At 38.1% G+C, this 17420-nt stretch overlaps 1 protein-coding gene across 1 annotated transcript in view; it reads right to left on the bottom strand.

Moving 5' to 3' along the window:
- Nucleotides 1-17164, bottom strand: part of LOC127632095 (WSC domain-containing protein 1-like) — a 41684-nt gene extending 24520 nt beyond the window's left edge. Inside the window, exon 1 of the mRNA XM_052110579.1 lies at nucleotides 16856-17164. The gene's annotated coding sequence lies outside the window, so the exon portion shown is untranslated. The remainder of the gene's footprint in view (nucleotides 1-16855) is intronic.
- Between the last annotated feature and the right edge of the window lie 256 nt (nucleotides 17165-17420).

Consider the following 17420-nt stretch of genomic DNA (forward strand, 5'->3'; position numbering starts at 1 on the left):
GCAGAGCTATTGACTGTGAGTATGAAAGTTGTTCAGCTTGATGAGAACTATATATGTACCAATTTTGGTGTCTGTAGGTGGAAATGGGGCTGCTACAATGCGCACATTGCATACCCATTTTCAAGCTGGTGCTACAAAAATTATAAACTTTTAAAAATATTGAGTGTAAATTTATAACATTATGCTTTGTGTTATATTACCCTGGAATAAAAAAAAACAGAATTATCTCAGCTCAGTGATTCTATTGCAGTTGCTGAGAGAGTGACAGTAAATTTGGCATCTTCTCCCACTTTACTGTCTTAATCCACTGCTCACTATACTTTTCCTCTTCTGTAAAGTCATCCAAATGTAATAGTGGCTTTTTTCTTTTGGGTTTTGAGAAAATGGGAAGGAGAAAATGGGAAAGAGAAAATAATATTTGCTGTGATCTTCCACTCACTCTCTATAGCCCTCTTTAAAATGTGAGTGTAAACGGCCTCTGTAGCACCCCCATTTTCACCTACAGTCACCAAACTTTCATAAGTATAGTCATTATCTCTTCCCAAAAGGAAGTCAGCCATTTTGGATGTTCTGAAATTCACAAGCACTGAACCTTTAAAATATTCCTCCTAAGGGATTCATGTGACTGGTACCAAATTTATGCAACATCATACCAAGACATTGTAGATGCTAAATTGTGAATGGATTTTTGATATTTTGAATGGTGCTGCCATGGCACAGCAAGAAATTTATGGCTAAAAAAGTGAAACAGGTGTTCATCCATCCATCCATCAATCTTCAACCGCTTATCCGAAGTCGGGTCGCGGGACAGCAGCTCCAGCAGGGGGCCCCAATCTTCCCTATCCCGAGCCACATTAACCAGCTCTGACTGGGGGACCCTGAGGCGTTCCCAGGCCAGTGTGGAGATGTAATCTCTCCACCTAGTCTTGGGTCTTCCTCAAGGCCTCCTCCCAGCTGGACGCGCCTGAAACACCTCCCTAGGGAGGCGCCCTAGGGAGGTGTTTCGACACAATGGAGCAGCGGCTCTCCTCCGAGCTGCTCACGGATGACTGAGCTCCTCACCCTATCTCTAAGGGAGAAGCCCGCCACCTTTCTGAGGAAAACCATTTTGGCCGCTTGTACTCGCGACCTAGTTCTTTCGGTCATGACCCAGCCTTCATGACCATAAGTGAGGGTAGGAACGAAAATTGACCGGCAGATCGAGAGCTTTGCCTTCCGGCTCAGCTCTCTTTTCATGACAACGGTGAGATACAGCGAGTGCAATACCGCCCCCACTGCCTCGATTCTCCGGCCAACCTCCTGCTCCACTGTCCCCTCACTCGTGAACAAGACCCCAAGGTACTTGAACTCCATCAATTGGGGCAATACCTCCTTCCCTAACCGGAGTACACACTCCATCGGTTTCCTGCTGAAAACCATGGCCTCAGATTTAGAGGTGCTAATCCTCATCCCAGCCGCTTCACACTCGACTGCCAAGTGATCCAGTTAGAGCTGAAGGTCACGGACAGATGATGACATGAACCACACACCATCCCCACCCCGACTACGCCTCGATATCCTGTCCATGAAAATCACAAACAGGATTGGTGACAAAGCGCAGCCGAGGACCCGAACACAGCTCTCACTTTGGATGTACAGGGATTGGATCGCCCTAAAAAGGGACCCCCCCACACCATACTCCTGCAGTACCTAAATCCAAAATGACCGACTTCCTGTTTGGCAGAGCTATTGACTGTGAGTATGAAAGTTGTTCAGCTTGATGAGAACTATATATGTACCAATTTTGGTGTCTGTAGGTGGAAATGGGGCTGCTACAATGCGCACATTGCATACCCATTTTCAAGCTGGTGCTACAAAAATTATAAACTTTTAAAAATATTGAGTGTAAATTTATAACATTATGCTTTGTGTTATATTACCCTGGAATAAAAAAAAACAGAATTACCTCAGCTCAGTGATTCTATTGCAGTTGCTGAGAGAGTGACAGTAAATTTGGCATCTTCTCCCACTTTACTGTCTTAATCCACTGCTCACTATACTTTTCCTCTTCTGTAAAGTCATCCAAATGTAACCACACACTATCCCCACCCCGACTACGCCTCGATATCCTGTCCATGAAAATCACAAACAGGATTGGTGACAAAGCGCAGCCGAGGACCCGAACACAGCTCTCACTTTGGATGTACAGGGATTGGATCGCCCTAAAAAGGGACCCCCCCACCCCATACTCCTGCAGTACCTCCCACAGTCTCTCCAAGGGGACCCGGTCATACGTCTTCTCCAGATCCACAAAACATGATGGGCATACTCCCAGGCCCCCTCCAGGATCCTTGCAAGAGTAAAGATCTGGTCCTTCGTTCCACGGCCAGGACGGAACCCGCATTGTTACTCTTCAATCCGAGGTTCAACAATCGGCTGAATCCTCCTCTCCAGCACCTTGGAGTAAACTTTACAGGGAGGCTGAGAAGTGTGATACCCTTGTAGTTGGCACACACTCTCTGATCCCCCTTTTTGAAGAGGGGAACCACCACCCTGTTCTGCCACTCCTTAGGCACTGTCTCAGACGTCCACGCAATGTTTAAGAGGCGTGTCATCTATGGCACCCCCTCCACATCCAAAGCTTTCAGCATTTATGGTCGGATCTCATCAATCCCCGGGGATTCGCCACTGCGGAGTTGTTTGACTACCTCAGTGACCTCCCCCAGGGAAATTGAATCTGATTCCCCATCAGACTCTGGCTCTGCCTCTAGCATATCTAGGGATTTAGGAGTTCTTCAAAGTGTTCCTTCCACCGCCCAATGACCTCCTCGGTTGAGGTCAACAGCGTCCCATCTTTGCTGTATACAGCTTGGATGGTTCCCCATTTCCCCCTCCTAAGGTGGCGGATGGTTTTCCAAAAGCACTTTGATGCGGACTGAAAGTCCTTCTCTATGGTTTCTCTGAACTTTTCCCACACCCACTGCTTTGCCTCCCTCACGGCAGAAGTCGCAGCCCTTCAAGCCTGTCGGTACCTTGCAACTGCCTCCTGAGACCTCTTGGACAACAAATCCCGGAAGGCCTCTTTCTTCAGTCGGACAGCTTCCCTGACCACCAGTGTCCACCACAGTGTTCGAGGGTTACCGCCCCTTGCGGCACCTAAAACCTTGAGGCCACAGCTCTCCACTGTGGCTTCGGCAATGGAAGCTTTGAACATTGCCCACTCTGGTTCAATGTCCCCAACCTCGGCAGGGATGCCTGAAAAGCTCCGCCGGAGGTGTGAGTTGAAGATCTCGTGGACAGGGGCCTCCTCCAAACGTTCCCAGTTCACCCGCACTACTCGCTTGGGCTTCCCAGGTCTGTCCAGAGTCTTTCCCAGATGTTGATTGGTTGACAGCTCTGCCCCTCTCTTCACCCGAGTGTCCAAAACATATGTGCTCAGATCCGATGACACGATTACAAAATCGATCATCAACCTTCAGCCTAGGGTGCTCTGGTACCACATACACTTTTCGAGCATCCTTATGTTCGAACATGGTGTTTGTTATAGATAATCGCCTCACACCCTGGGAAACTCCAGAGAAGAATAGAGTCCATCCCCTATCCAGGAGTTCGGATCCAGAGCCAAAACTGTGCATCAAAGTAAGCCCCACCAGATCCAACTGGTAGCGCTCCACCTCCCTCGCCAGTTCCGACTCCTTCCCCCCAGCGAGGTGACGTTCCACGTCTCTAGAGCTAGCCTTTGCCGCCCAGGTCTAGACCATCAAGACCCATGGCCTTCACTGCCACCCATATGCCATATGTGTGCATTGTATGATTTTGATTAAAATTCAGCTGTTTGGTAATGAGGGCTGGTCACATTGATGACACTATTATGGGTCACGGTCATATAGCAATCCAACTGGCAAAAGGAAGTATGACGCTTTTAACAGACTTTGAAATAGCTCTTTTGTGTTTACATTAATTGCTTCAAAATTCTTTAGACTAATATCAAGACACTGTTGATGTAAAATTGTAAAGGAATATTTTATATCTTAAATACTGTTGCCATGGCAACACATTCATAGTTTTTATTACTTTCTTCCCATATTTGGTTATTTTTTAGGCACTTGGCCTGCTTAAAATGTAATTAAATTTTGCACACACTTTAGAGTTGTTGGCCATTAGTTATTGGCAAAAGTTTGAAAGTTTCAAACATGGGCATGCATGGGGTGCTCTGTAGTGCTCCCTTTAAAATACGTGTGTAAGACAGTCTCTGAGGCACCCCGATTTTCACCTACAGTCACTGAAATTGGTACATATATAGTTCTCATCAAAACGGACAACTTTCATAATTATAGTCTTTAGGTCCACCCAACAGGAAGTTGGCCATTTAAAAAAAAAAGATATTGAAGTCTCTGAAATTTTAAATACTCCTAGGTGATTCATGAGACTGTCACCACATTAGACAACATTATGCCAAGACATTGAAGATGCTAAATTGTGAACAGATTTTGATACATCGAAATGTGTTGCCATGGCAAGGCATTACATTAATGGCGAAAAATGGAAGTGTCTCATATCTTCTGTGTTCAATGTATGATTTAGATCAAAATTGAGATGTTTAGTCTTGGGGCTAAACACATGAATGTGACTAATTTGGATCATGGTCATCATCTGGCAGCAAGTTTTAAGAGTGGCTCTTAAAACAGACTCTTGTCGCTTTATACCTGGCTGCTACCTCAATAACTGCTATGTGCCTAGAATCTATCTATTAGTATGTTATGTTTACATTTGGCATTTTTAGAAACTGTCATCTTTTTGCACTACTGTGTACTGGTCGAGGTCTCTCACTGTGCCCATTATCCTGTTAATTTTTTGTCATTTATAGTACTGTCCCATACTATTTGCACACATTTGCATGTGCACTTTATATAGGTATGTTATTTAGTCTGTGTAGTCTCATGTGGTTCTGTGTTTGTCCTATGTAGTTTTATGTATCACATAAAGGAGGAACGTTGTCTGTTTTCACTGTGAACTATACTAACTGTATATGGTTGAACGACAATAAAAAACACTTGACTTGACTTTAATATAGTCTATATTTACACAAATTGCTTCAAATTTGTTTAGAATAGGTAAAATGCCCAATGCATGTGTCCACCTTGCATTGTTTCCCTAAAGCCACAGGGTGGAAATGGGCCCATGGTGCTTCGGCCCATCATCGCTGCTTATTAACTTGACCATGAAATTCAAGTAACTGGAACTCTGTACCACTGCATATGAAAAAACATTTAAAATCATCAATGTAAATTTTCCACAATAAAATTAAATCTGAGAAATGGTTACATTTTTGACTACACAAATTGTTCAAATAAGCCATAGAGTAGAGAGGCGGGGCCATTTTAGAACCCATGCTATCTACATGCAACTGTAAATAAAAATCAGATCCAAAAAGAAAATGATTATGTAACAGCACCAACTTAATCAAATCCAGTAGACATAATGTGCTAGAATCCTTGCAAGACCGTTGATTTAGATAAACATCTGCCTTCTATCTTTTTTGAACATTTGTATAAAGCGATTCCATGTACATAGTCACTAAAAGAACAGGTGTGGTGGGCAATTGCACAGACTGAATAATATCAATAAAGTCCATAGTATCCCTAATGTACTAAGGTAATGAAGAGACAAGAGGTTGAAGATAAAAATCAACAAAGGCAGAGATTTTCTCAGTTAAGGCGCCAATTGCCAATTAAGGTGCCAAAAGTGAAAAAGACAATAAAAATTGGCTCACAATCTTACGGAGATGCAACGGGTCGAACTGGAATCCCTTCTAAAACACAAGTCTGTAGTTATACAAATCTAGTTATCAATCTACCGTGAATCATTTCAAAAACATTTCACAATAAGAATGTCTTGTAAAAAAATCTTGAAAAACAGAACAACGAGTTAATTTTTATTTTGAATATTCACTGCTGGTTAAAGAAATAGAAGGCATCATTAAGAAACATTGGTACATTGTCAACAGTGACCTACACCTTGAATTTTTGTTTTGAAAAAAACACCTTGTTTTGTATATAAGAGACCATCAATCTTACTCAATATGTTGGTCACTCCTAAATTTTTTGAGTAATGTGCCATCTGGCCACTATCGATATAGTGATTGTCAACAATGTTCAAACACCCACATACTGGGAAGACTTTTAAAATTAGAGGAATTATTTCCTGTAAGACCGTGAATGTTATTTACATGCTGCATTGTCCTTTAAGACTTTGTTATATTGGTAAAACCAGTAGACCTCTTTAGGAATCAAGACCCTAAGAGTCCGGTAGCACAGCATTTTGCTGCTTTTAGACATTCCGTTTACACACTTTAGTATGTAGGTATAGAATCAGTGAAGTGTCCTCAAAGGGGAGGTGACATTAACCTATTTTCCATCCACTTTTTACTCTATTTTGTTATCGACTATGTGAAAATGCGTAAAACTTTTTTGGGAAATTTGCCGTCTTCTGCCTGTTTCCATTCAAATGACCTATTATCGATAAAAATGGTGTGTATGACGACGTCATGCCTAAAAAACTCTTTGTCTATCGCAAAAGAAATCTACCCATTAGCTGTTTCCATACAGAAATGTGTGTCTATTGCTAATTGTGTACCTTTTGCCTCCCAGATATCCCTATTTTTTTTTCCTCTGAGGTTTTGGTAAAATGGGGTGAGTATTGAGACAATTCATTGAAATTAGACATCTTACTGTCATTTTAATTACACAAATAAATGCAATCAGAAGAGTAGGCATTGCAATCAAAAGGGAGCTGTTGCCTTTCTGATAGGACTGTAATATTAATAATGCAATTTACATATTATGAAGAAGCTCAGCAAATGAGATCTGAGGTAAAGAGGGTTAGATTTAAAATATTTAAAAGTTTTAAAATGTTCAACTCGGCATTGGACAAATAGTTCTGATAGTTTATTGTCTTGAAAAAAGTGTAGAATTACTTTTTTTGTCTACAGAACAGGGTAAGGCTAATTTAAGTTTGTGTAAAGAAAAAGGCAATCATATTGGCCTAACAATATTATTTTTTCATTTAATGTTTTAATCTAATAACCTAATAAAGGGAATTTTGCCGGAATTTTTTCAAAAGTATGAACAATAATTTTACAGAATTGGTCTACATGTTAGTGTTCCAAAAAAGCACACTGAAGATTTTCTCCTAGTATTGTTTTTTATATATATATATAATTTGTGCACAGAAATTATGTTTTTTTTTTTATTTTATTATTATTTTTATTATGGGCTAATTCCATGACTGCCGTCTATTATTTTGAACGGTGTGGAAATGCAACTTTAATAAATAAATAATAAAATGGATGGCTACCGAGATTAAATAAATCACAAACAGTCCCCATTCATTTGTTCTCTTGTTGATGTACATGATACAAGACATTTGTGTTGGCACTCCTGGAAGTGTCATGTTTGTAGCATAGGATCTATATATTTATGCATTTGGCAGATGCTTTTTTCCAAAGTGACTTACAGTGCACTTATTACAGGGACAATCCCCCCCGGAGCAACCTGGAGTTAAGTGCCTTGCTCAAGGACACAATGGTGGTGGCTGTGGGGATCCAAACAAGTGACCTTCTGATTAACAGTTTCGTGCTTTAGCCCACTACGCCACCACCACTCCATCTATATGCTGCTGCATAATCACGTACAATGACCTGGATTTCAAGGATGTATGCCATCGTCATGATTAACACAGGTTAATGATTGGGGTAAATTCTCATGTCATATGACACTACATTTTTGCATTAATGCCAGTTTTTTTTTTTCCAAACCAGCTTTTCATGGCATTTGAAGTACAAAACATAGAGTTTATGTGCTAGAGTTATACGGAACAATTTTATGTCGACACTTGTGAAATTTTACCTATTCCTAATTTATTTATTCATATTTATTCAAAATCCCACTGTGAAGTTTGTGCCAGTCTCTCATGGCAATATACTGTAGGTGCAAGGAGAAAAATTGGAGGTAGAAACTGTGCTGAACAAGTGATTACATAAAAACAAAACAATTGATAATGTTAAATGATAAATGAATAATGAACTATCAATGCTGTTGGAGTTCGACTAAGTTAAATTTGGACTTAAAGTGTTTTCCACACAAAGCGTTGCAGCTGAATCTCCAATGCCACTGCATAAGAAATTAAATTTTACACAAGTTGTGAGCTTGCAGTCTGAATTAAAAATGAAAAACTGTGAAATAACACCAAAAACAAAACATCTTTCTTTTGCATTATGTTCACTGGCTGCACTCAAAACAAATGAACAATTGACTCTTACAAGCAGGGTCATTAAATGAACCACTTCAAACAACTAATCAATTCAGTTATGGGTTTGAATCAGTCTGACGAATCCTTCACTGAATGAACTCATTCACTTACTGAACAGCAAGTTTTAATATCATTACGCTTTATATATAAACAAGTCGGCCTGCATAAGATGCTGCAAGATGTCAAATTTGGCCCTCGATGTAAAGTTAATTTGAAACCCCTCCTTTATATCATGTTATGTTGTGGTTTGTGATGGGTTCATTTATTATATATGGCACGTTGATTATAGCTGATGCTTGGCAATTATTATCATTTTATTTTTTTGCTATTCTCTACAAAATGAAAATACCTGTTCTCTGAAATAAGCTCCAACAGGGACAACACTTTCACTTCTTTGAATACAGCACATACAGAATTTTCCCTATAGACCCATTCAGTTGAAAATCACTTTTGAAAACTGAACCTTAAATGAGTTTGAGATGCCGTGGAATGTTTAGGAGAAATTGGTTTCTTTTCATATTTGTAAACCACAGTGTTTAGTTGTCCTGACTAACTTTTATATAATGTTATTACATTTAAATCATGTTACTCAAGAGAGGTGGCTGTGTTAATTACAGGATGGTCCTCATTACACAAAGTTTGTTAATTAATGTTATAGCAATGAGATACATGGGGCACATAATTAATCAGTCTTATATTTCTGCTCAATTGTGTGCCTGCAGGTAAATTATACAACATTTCAAACAGAAACAAATGGATTTATGAATAATAATGCAGAGCCAAGGGCATTTCATTTTCTGATCAGGCAAGTCTAACAACTTGGGGGTGTACTGTATTTCAGAGGGCATTAAAGGTGACATTTGTCATTTGTTTTCATGATAAGATAATTATGCAATATTGTCTTCTTTCCTAGCTTAATGTGGATAAACAACTACAAGCAGTGTTGTATAAAGTATCCATTTATCATATTTGAGTAAATGTAAAAATACCTTCATGGAAATTGACTCAAGTAAAAGTTAAAGTACCTCATGAGAAAACAACTTAAGTAAAAGTATTAAAATAACTGATATAAAATTTACTTAAGCATCATAAGTACAAGTAAATTGCATAAATTACAGAACAGTTCATTAAACCAATGGCAACTACAGTATATTGATGACTTTCTTTCATCTGCAGAACACATACAAAGATTTTTAGAAGAATATTTCAGCTCTATAGGTCAATTCAATGCAAGTGAATGGTGCCAAACATTTCAAGCCACAAAAAGCACATTAAGGGATAATAAAGTAATCCATAATACTACAGTGTTAAATCCATGTCCTCTGAAGTGATTCAGTTTTGTGTGATAACAAACCAAATTACAACTGTATAGCTTGCCATTGCAATTTCTATGCACGATCATGATTTCAAGCTTGATTTCACTTTCTAGTGCTTGACGCATGCTCAGAGCCCTAGCAGGCGCTATATGAAGTGTACTTGAGCTTCAAATTCTGATTGCCAAGGAGACTGCTAATGTTAAGATTTATAGTCGAAAAATGAGTTATATTTTGGTCTATTCTCACCCAAAACCAATTGGCTCCATTCAGAAAATATTGGTGGATTACTCTTGGATTACTCTTAAGCAGAATTGAATTGCTTTCTGGCCACCATTCACTATTTAAATTGACCTACATAACAGCGAAACAGGAAAATATTTTGGTTTGTGAATGCAGAAAAAAAATGAAAGTCATACACATCTTGGATCAAATGAAGGTAAGAAAATGATCAGACAATTTTTATTTTTATTTATCTCTTTAATGGCACATTCATGTCACATCAGAATGATCATATTTATGGGACGAGTGTAAATTAACACCATAGTCCATAAAAATTGGAACACTGAAGGAGGGAGTTGAGTCATGTTAGTGACCTGAACAGAGACTTACAGTGGGTGGGCTCTTTTCATTTTGGCCAGTAAGCAACCACTCAGAACACCCTGGCAACTGCATAGCAATGTGCTGAGACACAGTTAAAACAACTTAACAACAACATAGCAAAATCCTAGCAACCACCTAGGACACCCTGTCAACTGCAGAGCAATGTGTAAAAAACACAGAAAACAACTTAGCAACAGTATAGTAACAACCTGGCAAACAAATACTGTAGCAATGCGCCAAAAAACACAGCAGAGATCACCTTGACAACTGCATAGCATGCCCTAACAACCATCCAGAAAAAACTACTTCCCACATACTCTAGCATAAATGTGCTACAAAGCAAATATAACACTTTTGCAACCACCAGAAAACTAGTTTTGCTTAGGCAAAGACTATTCGCATCTTCATAAAATATAAAAAATAAATATTGTTGGCCATTTTCATAAGTGCTGGTAATTATTCATACACATCATACCTTGTTTAAATGTAAAATGTAAATACATGTGATTAACGTTTATATGAACAGGTATTCTGGAAAGTTGGGAGACTGATCGCACATAACTTCATTATTTAACAACTTTTATAACATCACTATCGACGATCTGCATGCATTTTTGCCTATACAGCTGTTATTTTTTTCGGTGTTCAGTCGCAAAAGTAACGAAAGGGTCTGAAGAAATGTATTGGAGTAAAAGTGTTAATTTTCTCTTCAAAATAGTGAAGTGAAAGTAAAAGTCCAAAGAAATATTTATACTCAAGTAAAGAGCAATTATTAAAAAACTGTCCTTAAGTACAGTAATGAAATATTTTTACTTCGTTACTATTACTATACATGACTACTAGTAAGCAAGCGACTCTAATTCAAATAACTCTACCTTTAAATACAAAAGCATGTTTTATCATACTTCATTTGATGTATTATTTATTTGTTTATTTTTCTGTTGTTCTAGTGGCGCATGCAGCAAAACTCTCAATAGTAAAATCATCCTGCTGAATATTCCTGGATATCTGTGGACAGCAGCAATTGGACACTTTAGGTCCAGACTGGTGCTCATTTCTCTTCATTTGTATTCCCAGCGTGATATCATCTCTCTTACATGAGAGCAACCACACTTCCATCTCAGAGGCTGATGGGACTGACCCTGGAGGTCAGTTGCTGGAAAGCTCTATTCTCTCATCTAAGCATCTGACCACCATCTCTAACCATCTGGTTGTTTTTTGCAGGTCTTTAGTGCCACTGAATATAACATTTCTTATTTCTTTGTAAGCAGTAAGAATTATGTTTATGTGAAAAAGATAATCAAGGTTTTTCCCATGGTCATACTTTTGCTTCTAAAGAGAATCACAGTGGGATAGCAGACATCTGAAAGGTGGCCCGCTGTTACCATGGCCTTTAGTGACACCAGTCTGTCCTCTTTTACTTTTACTTTAGAAAAGAGAAACATTAAACATTTAAAAATTTGATTAATTAGTCACAATCCACACCACACCAATATAAATCATGGATTTATATTCATTTGTTGGGAAAATCGATGCGGCCAAGTCGGATAGCAATGTGATCAGTATTAATGAATGAAATGACAAATTATAAATACCCCTATTTACTAGCCATCTTCAATCCAGTTTAAACAGGTCATGAATGCCAATACAGTCTCCTGACAACTCATAATAATTCGTAAAATGGCGGAAATGTAAGATATCGTACGACTTGCTAATACTAAAGCTATAACTTTTAGTGCTTTTCCATTGAGACCAACAAATCAACAAACAGATTTTCAAATCGATACAATACAGGCATCACATTTCTCATCCAACACTTACTTTAAAAATGGAAGCTTCAGTGAACAAATTTTATTACTTATTCCATATTTTGTATGCATTACATATGACGTCAATAACTTGTGAAACACATCTTTTATCTCATTGCAAACACAGATGCTTTCTTTTCCTAGTAATTTTCCTATTAAAATCATGGTTAGGTTTAGGGTTTGTGTAAGAAGTTAGACTTTGGAAAAATCATAATAACATTGTCAGATGGTTTGCTTATTTTCCTCAATGGAAGTAAAAGTTGTATGTATTTGTTCAAGCCAACTCCTCTGATTCTTAAGATTTCATCATCTTATACTAATTCTTATGTCTCACCATGAGACCAGGTTGTTCATCCTTTGCAGCATAAACACTATTTTCAGGCTTTTTATAGATTCCACCTTATTCATAAAACTAAGCGCTATTTGCCTGGTGCAATTAACATTGCGCTACCACCAGAAGTAATCAGAAGTTAATGAAAAAGCAATGTTTGGTTTTTGGATCACAGTGATGGAGTAATGCTGTTCAGTCCCAGTAAAATATGCCATAGGGCGTCCTCCAAAACTTATCACTCAGAACCATCCTGCAAGGTTTGATGGCTCTGGTTGCGCCATAATTGTATATTTCCTTTAGTGTATCGGTTGCTAAATCAATGCAGATAGCTATAGTGCAAATAAAACAATGCAATCAGTGGGCGCAATATATTCTTGGGCGAACCCCCATCTTCATAATTTAAGACATTCCTTTTTACCTCTCTCCAGACATATACTGCAGTTAAATTAAAAAATGTGCTGATTGTGATGTGTGTTTCATACATTCTGTCATATGTTCTGGATAATAATCTTGCTGAGCACGACAGACCCCAGGGTTGAATAATCAAAGAGATTCAAGGAGTTGTTTCCTGCAGTTCACTGATTGGCAGTCTGTCAATAAATTCATAATAGTACATGGAATCTTTCCAAGAGAGGTCATAACTAGGGCTGGGAGAGTAAAGTTCTTATAGCGTTAAAAATAATAATAATGCAATAAATGCATTATATTTTTTTTTATTATTATTATTTCCTGAAATTTCACACGATAGGAGAAAGGCCTTATAGGCAACTCAGCCTTACAAGCTTCGATTAGGGTGGGGGCAGGGTTAGGGCATCTGCTGCCTGCCAGGAACAAACCCAGGCATTTTTGTACAATGGGCGAATCTTCACTAATGTTTGTCTCCACTTTCTGTGGCTAACATTGGCATACAGTATATACATTTTCAGGAGGCACTCACTAAACTGCCCATCCTCACACAGAAACTGACTGTGTGAAGCAGTGCATACTTATTCATTGTGCGACACGTTCATAATAAAGGGACGCACGCATTTACTGTATGTAGAATGAAGATTCTTTATCCACAAGTGGGCGAGTAATACGGGCAAGCTGCACCCTCACTAACTTTCATCTGAACCTGTTTCAAAAGTGAAATCGCCAGAGTGAGACTCAGCATGTGCACGATAAAGACTGAGAAGGACCTGGCTGTTCAGCATGCTACTGTAGAGACTGAACAGCAGCAAGGGGATATAATAATTCTGAAATATTAAACTTCAGCAAATTAAACTTTCAATATGTTTTATATCTGAATGTATAGTGTCTAATAATGCATTGGCAATGTACACTTAAGTTTCTCTTGCCAATAAAGTTTAATATGAATTGAATCTTCCCAGTTGATTCCGTTAATTAAAAAAGTCCACTGGAAAATTGCAGAAGATTTTGCATATTATGGCATGCATACACAAACTTGTATAAAATAATTTAAAAAATAAATACAAACATAAAAGTAAATTTTTACATGGAGATATTTAAATAATTAAAATAAAATATTACTAACTTATTTCTTGCAAGTTCTTTGAGATAAAGCATAATGTAAATATATTTAGGATGATTTTTTAATGTTTGTTGTAATGCATCATGTTCCATAATTTGTCATAACAAATGAACACATAAGAATTATTATTTTTTTCCCAATAATATTTATTTAAAAACAATAAACAGCCAATATACACACAGCATGTTATTCACTGAATGCAATTAGAACAAACAATCAAGTCTGCTAATATTTTAACAAAGATGTATCTGATTTAAAACACAAGGCTTAAAAAATATAAGAATCACGCTTAACGCTTAATCCAAATCCTCTGAAGGAAGAGGAACCTTTAGCTGTGAGCTGAACTGCAGGTGATTGCCAATCGCTTTATTTACAGCTTACTCAAACTATAGATCGCCCACTGGAGGAATTGATTTAGCTGCAGTGTAGAAAACCTTCCATTTAAATTGAAATGCTTATTTGTTCCTAATTCTGACAGGTTTTTTCTTTGATCCGACTAAGCTTTTGGCTAGAGCACACAAAGACTGTTTTAAGATTGACTGCAGTTGCTATCAGTGCATTCAAGTGTAAGTGCAGACATTATTTCTGACACATTTCAAGCATCTTCCATTTTGCTGGTTCCCAGTAAGTTTGTAGACCTTTACTGTAGCATGAGAGAAAAGGAGATACATTAATACTGTGCATTAAAATTTGGTTAGGAATAGTGTGTCTTGATTATTTATGCTTTGTGTTGCTTAAGGCACATTTATATTTGGATATTTACAGCCTGGCAATAAACAAGGCACTATAACTAAAATTCGCTCAATAAATGCCAGCTGAAAAGATGGCGAATGCTGGCCCCTGGATGCCGTTTTATTGACCACTAAACTACGGTGGATGTGCGCTCAAAACAGTGTAGCTGGGCTACTGACACTGGAGACCGTTAACACACACAGACCACAGAGAAGTAAGTGTGATCATTCTGTGGCCCCTTCTGGGAGATTAAAGCAAGTCCTGGCAAACCGCAACACACACGCACACATACAGTAGCCCTCAGAGGAACAACCTGACAAGACTGGAGCTTTATATCCCTGCACTTTACAAGATAATTCATCAGCATTAATTGCATGTTACAGAATGACATCACATTCCAAAAAATGTAGCTCGTTATTTCTAGAGTACAATTTCTTCTTTTATTCCAGCTGCAGCAGTGAGTAAATGTAGTGGGTTTTCATCACAAATCTTCTGAGAATTATTTTATCTGTGCAGACTCTGCTGTCTTGTTCTTCGATGTAACAAGCAACATAATCGCAACCATTTATTCCCCTTTATTTCTTTAACCAAGAGAAACTTTTAAGTAAGACAATCAATAAATATAGCTGCTTTTTAGAAATGCCAAGTTGTGTCGATTATTTACAGGATTCAAATGGCATCCAAATCCCCACTAATAACTTGACATTCCAAAATCAAGATTATAACACAGTTCAATGATTTTCCAAAATTGGCAAAATTAATTATCATTGATCATGTTCATGGTCAAAACAGTCAATTCTGTCTATTCAGAAGAATCCTTCCAGTCTTGTGAAACCATGGAAAACGGAACTGAAAAAGTCTCTGGCCAACTGTGCTATGGCAATAGAGATTTTTCAGACGCACAATCAACCACTCTCTATGCATTCATTATTTAGAATAGGTTTTAGTGAGGTTGGAGAACAATGCAGACAGTGGTGTCTGGATAATAAGCAGTCTGGCTATAATCAAACTAATGCCACGATAACTACATGCATCAAGACATGATTTAAGGCTGTCAATTTAAAAAATATCTTGCTGTCATTAATATTCCTAGTCTTGATCTTGTTGCCGGAGAAGTAATCAAATGCTGAAACACCTATGAGCTTTTTTACATGTAAATGTCTGCTAGTATTTTGAGAGTATATGCATATTATATAAATATTTCTATCTTTTAAGAGCAAACTACCATAATTCTTCAGACCAGGAAGAGAAACTATAAAAATAATTAAATGGCATCCCTGATGCAATGCAATCATAAAGGATTATGTATGCATACAACTCTTTACCACAGATACATCTCTGAAGGTGAGGCGGTTTGCCCCCTAGGCGGTAAATGTATGCTGCTGAAAGGTCAACTGTGACTAAATGATCTTGATTAACCCTGTGAGACATATAGGCTCAATACTGACTCATAAACACTCAGTCTGGACATATTCTTTTTCTATGGCTGTAAAGAAGTGAGGATATAATGATGAAGGATGGGAGAGGGAAACGCTAATGAAATCTATGGCATCTAGCCACACTCAAAAGACACACGTGAGTGCAGTTCATTAGATATGCTGAGATAATTCAGTTTTTTCAGCTCTGATACCACTGAACACGTTATGTTTATATATATACTGCATAACTTAATGTGGGACCCTGTATTGCAGTATAAAAATCATATTCTGCAACAGTACAAGTTAATTAATGGTCTAAAGGAAAAGTATTGTATATATATATATTGCTATAATAATATAATTGGTACAATATACCATTATATTCCTCAATAATATCATCATTATATTTCTCAATAATTAAAGGATTTACTTCTGAGCACGAGCTTTTAAACACTGAAAAATGACATTAAAAAAGGCATAGCCTTGATTCTAAGAACAAATTGACTGGATTTAGAAAAACAACATTCTTCGGGGGGAAAAAATTAGAGTTTTGAGACATGAGCAAAAAAAATTTAAGCAATTCGGGAAATTTCAAAAGGCAGAAAACAATTAGTCCCTTGTGAATTTAGACACAACTCCCCATGATATTGAACAGACAGATACATTGGTGCATAAAAGTGACGTTTTATACAATCCACATAAACTTCTCAGCGCAGTTAATACGTATAAAACTAAATAGAAAATTAAACACATTTTTAAAAAGCTAAATAAAACACGTTACACAAACCAATTTAACAAATTTGTTGAAAAATACATTTGGATTATCTTACCTTCTGCAACAACCCTTAAGAAGCGAAGACTAACCATATTAAAGCATGTTAAACGAGCGGTGCGAATGTACAGCTTTGGATTTCCTCGGATTTAAAGGCATTCTTCAAAAACACGAGCAGTCGCAACAAGCATCGCTTTCATCTCTGAGGCGAGCCGCGTCTCACGCTCTCATTCTGTTTTGCTATTTCGCTCCACTTGATGTGTGTCACTAATTCTCTGGCGTTTTCTTATTTTGCATGGCAGTGCAACCACTATAACAGATGTAATCCTTATCTAAATGCTCGCCGTGTCCCCTTTGCTTTGCAGCCCACGTCTGTCTCTCTCTCTCTCTCTCTCTCTCTCTCTCTCTCTCTCTCTCTCTCTCTCTCTCTCTCTGAACGCACGTAAGAGCCCAGCTGTTTTTAAGTCAGACAGCGTTGCCCATGTGCGCATGCGCCGAATGGAAAAGGGACCCGAACGTAGCCTACCAGTGGGAGAGAGCTGGGACCAGAGAATTAGCAGCAGCACAACTTTCAAGGAATCAGCTCCAGAGAGGTCCAAAACCATTGAAAATGAAGCATTGTT

This window comes from Xyrauchen texanus, chromosome 38 (genome assembly GCF_025860055.1).
Source record: "Xyrauchen texanus isolate HMW12.3.18 chromosome 38, RBS_HiC_50CHRs, whole genome shotgun sequence".
In the NCBI taxonomy this organism is placed as follows: Eukaryota; Metazoa; Chordata; class Actinopteri; order Cypriniformes; family Catostomidae; genus Xyrauchen; species Xyrauchen texanus.